The sequence below is a fragment of the Penaeus monodon genome, chromosome 41 (assembly GCF_015228065.2).
Source record: "Penaeus monodon isolate SGIC_2016 chromosome 41, NSTDA_Pmon_1, whole genome shotgun sequence".
Taxonomy (NCBI): domain Eukaryota; kingdom Metazoa; phylum Arthropoda; class Malacostraca; order Decapoda; family Penaeidae; genus Penaeus; species Penaeus monodon.
Genome location: NC_051426.1, coordinates 1,041,724 through 1,045,919, shown reverse-complemented (window position 1 = coordinate 1,045,919; position 4,196 = coordinate 1,041,724). Strand labels below are relative to the sequence as shown.

Sequence of the window (4,196 nt, the reverse complement as noted above, 5' to 3'; positions counted from 1 at the left end):
TGCGGCCCGCTACTGACATCTCCCTCTTCATTTTCTTCTTTACCTTTGTGAAAATAAAACACAAAATGAAAAAAAAGACGAAAAAAAGTTAAAAACCAACTTTAAAAAACCGAAAATGTTATGAATAACCGGCTAGTGGTAATTACCACCCATCTTCTCTGTGCCTTTTTTTTTCTCTTACTCTGGCCCCTTACGTGTATGATCTGGCTCCCCGACTTTATATTGCAGTCGGACCGAAAACGGCACCGAAGGAGGACCCTTAGGATGCTGTGAGAAGGACGTCATCGAAGATCGCCATAGGCCCGGGACCAGGATTTTCGTCAGAAAGGTGTTAAGCCGTCCCAGTGTAGTGGCAGGGGGGTTGCCTGCCAGACTCCCCGTAGATCCAGCGAACCAGCACCTTTGCCGCAGGTACCAGTCGCCCCAAAATGCTGTGCCAGGCGGACCGCCTGCAGATCCGGTAAACTCCCAGGAGCTCGTAGCGCAGATATCAGCCGCCCCGAGATGCCGCCCCTGCCCCGACGCCCGTAGATCCGGGAAACGAAGATTAACGAGGACGTGTGGACCGAGAGTACCTGGACGAGATCTGTGAGGACGTGTGGACAGGACGCCGCCGGTTTGGGCCTGGGCCAGGACTACGGGAGGTCAGGACGAATCCGAAGTCAGGAGGACCTGTGCGAGACTTTCGAGGACGTGTGGATAATCGAGGACGAGCAGATTACACCAGGGACCAGGAGGATGAGGACAACATGGACGAGCAGCCACGAAGTTGAACCAGGACAAACGCACGAGAACGAGACGACCACCCAAAGTTAGGTCCCCTTGAAGGCGCCTCGAGGGCGAGGCGCGAGTAGGTGGCCGAGCAATATAAATGTGGATAATTCCTCTATTTTCGGTTACCAGGGACCACGTGCTGTTTTCCACGTGGATCCAAATGTCCCAAATAATACCACCCCTCTAGCGAGGGCGGAGGTCACATTTTATATCTGACCTCTTTTGACCGGGAGTTCGTGCTAACACCCCGCCTAGGTCAGCCCTCGTCTCCCTCCAGGTGGGCTGACCGTGACCTCCGCGCGGCCCGATAACCCGTATAACTAAACATGTCGTGTTCTTATACTGCGTGGTGTCAACTCTCAGAAGTAAAGAGTCAAGCCGTTAACAAGTATAACTACCCTCTGCTCACCATTGTACTAAGGATGATAGCCTTTTACCACACACACACACCCCCCACACACACACACCCCACACACAACACACGACCACACACACACACACACACACACACACACACAAACCCCCAACACAAAAAAAAAAAAAAAATTTATATATATATATATATATATATATATATATATATATATATATATATATATATATATATATATATTCTCGATTCTTTTCTACCCTCATTTTCAAATACATAATTCAGTTCCTTGTTCCTCTTCCTAACTCACGGGTTTTTCATCACTAATTTCCACGCTAAAACTGTCCCTTCAGTCACTGTCATTTTCCCGCATTTATTTTCCCAATGCTAGCGGGCATCGTAGTTCTACTATCCCCTTTTGTTTGGGAATAGTAACGACGACTAACGAGTTTTTGAAATGTGCAGCGAGTTTTTGCACCGCCGGACGGAATTAATGGCAGCGGCAGCGTCGGGGTTTTGTCGTTCCCCCTCCCTTAATGAAGCTCAAAATTCTGAGAATTGTGCCCCCGGGTCTTCGGCCGCCTTTGGGTATTGCTCCAAGTTTTTCTTTTTTCTTCTATTTTTTCCTCTTCTTCTTCTTGGTCTTCCTTCTTCTTCTTCTTCTTCTTGGTCTTCTTGGTCTTCTTCTTCTTTTCTTCTTCTTTCTTCTTCTCTTTTTTTCTTACTTTCTTCTTCTTCTTCTTCTTCTTCTTCTTCTTTTTCTCCGTCTTTGCCTTCGTCTTCGTCTTCGTCTTGGGCTTCGTCTTCGTCTTCGTCTTCGTCTTCGTCTTCTCTTCGTCTTCGTCTTCTTTCTTCTTTCTTTTTTGAAAAGGCTGTAGCAGCACTGCTTCGGGCTTTCTTTGGCTTTTTCACGTTCACCTAGAACATTACCATTTTAATTTTCTATTGCATTAGTTGTAAGTCTCCATAAACACACAAACACAAACACAAACACACATAAAACTAAACTAGACTAATCAAAGCGTATATACACTTTTCCCTCCTCTCTTCCCCTCTTCCTCATCCTTTATTTCCCGGCCACAGAGTAAGGCACAATGAAGCCTTCCCGACGCCCTTAGTGCCGCGGGCGCCTCGCAAACAGGGCGCGCTGGCACTCCGTCGTTTCGCAGTGCTCGTGAGGGCCAGGGTCCGAGTCCTCCGGGGTTCCTTCCCCTCCTTCTGCTGGGATTTCATTCCTTCTCGATTTGTTCCCTTTTTTTATCTTTATCCATTATTTTCTGTCTTTTTTTTTTTTTTTGGTCATTTTTATCTCTTCTCGCACTTTTTTTTTTACTCAGTCATAATTTTATTTTATGTTATATCATTACTTTTCTTTTCTTTTCTTATGTCCTTCCTCTTTTTCTTTTTCTTTTTCTTTTTTCCCTTCCCTTCCCTTCCCTTCACCCCCCCCCCCTTTTTTTTTCCCCCCCCTCCTTTTTTCCTCTCCGCAAAAAAAAAAAAAAAACTCCCTCCGACATACCTTTACTTGAAATATCCCCAAAGGGAAAAAAAAAATCTCTCAAATTCCCCCCCCCTAATATGCTTCCAATATCTCCCCAATTTGGAACAACATACCTTTTCTGCCCTCCCTCCCTCTCCCTCCCTCCCCTCCCTCCCTCCCTCTCCCTCCCTCCCCCTCCCTCTCCACGACGGTAGCAAAGTGTAAGATAGGAAAGATACGAAAAGCTGAGCAAGACGTGCAGGGGAAACTCGTGTAAAATGTAAAATGGGTTTATACATAAGTAAGCAAAGACAAACTTAGATAAGTCAGTAAGTAAAGACAACCTCAGATAAAGAGAGGCAAGCAAAAGCAGCCTTAGACAAGATAAGTAAGAAGTAAAGCCAACCTTAGACAAGATAAGTAAGTACGTAAGCGAGGACTACCTTAAACAAGATAAGTAAGATCAGGTATGGAAGATAAGACGTCTGAAGTTAAGTAAGTATGATAAAATTAAGAAAAAACATTCAGATAAAAAATTAAGATAAACAATATATGCAAGATAAGTAAGACACGACACGCAAGCTAGAACAAAGAAAAAAAAATCAGATAATACAAAAAAATTCCAAAAAAAAAGAAATCAGAGATGACAAGATAAAACAAATAAAACGAAACAAGATAAGACAAGATAAGAAAACAAACCGACCACAAGAGCAAGCAACATTACCTTGGGAGATTCAGCCTTCTTCCACAGGACGCGATCCCTCCGAACATTCTGGAAGTGAAACGACCTCGTGAATAAAACTTATAACAAAAATAAATAATATATAAATAAATAGAAGTCCCAAAAAGTTCTCATTATCACACATTAAAAATATATATACCAATAAATGTTTTTAAGATACAATAGCAATAATAAAATTAAATGAATGAAAAAAACTACTAAAAATACGACTAAATGAATGAAAAAGTCACATTCCCCAGTGACCGAAACAAAACATTTTCTCAGAGCTCCATTTTTCGTCTATTTATGTTGCGGAAAATGTAAAATGAATTTCCCCAAACTCGAATGAAAGGAATATACTTATTACACTTATAAAAATTTCAACCACACGAAATATGAGGCACTCGCTCTCTAACACACATTCGCCTGTTTACATATAAATATATCTGTATACGTGTGTGTATATATTGTAAGTCTATAAGAACTCTGTATTCAATCACTGGCTATGAACGATGACGAACATGTTACAATCAATGGAGTGGTTGTGGAAAATGTGAAAGAGTTCACTTATCTTGGAGCTGTTTTTACGAACACATATAGATTCACCGAAAAAAAAGGAAGAATTAACTCTTGCCAAAACGCCCAGTTGCTCTCAATAACATTCTGGAAAGACCGAAGCATTACTTATGGACAAAGCTGAGGTTATTGAACTCATTAGTTTTCCCAATTGCGTCCCTATGGTTCTGAGTGTTGGGTGCTGAAGAAGATAGACCGAAAAAAGGTCCCATAGCCTTTTAATGTGGTGTTTGCAGACCGAGAACTGCGTATTAAATGGACAGAAAAGAAAACGA

At 42.4% G+C, this 4,196-nt stretch overlaps 1 protein-coding gene across 1 annotated transcript in view; it reads right to left on the bottom strand.

The window, feature by feature from the left end:
- Positions 1-4,196, bottom strand: part of LOC119598652 (BRD4-interacting chromatin-remodeling complex-associated protein-like) — a gene marked incomplete in the record, with an annotated part of 146,518 nt that overhangs the window by 83,873 nt on the left and 58,449 nt on the right. The window contains 1 exon segment of the mRNA XM_037948357.1: positions 3,349-3,396.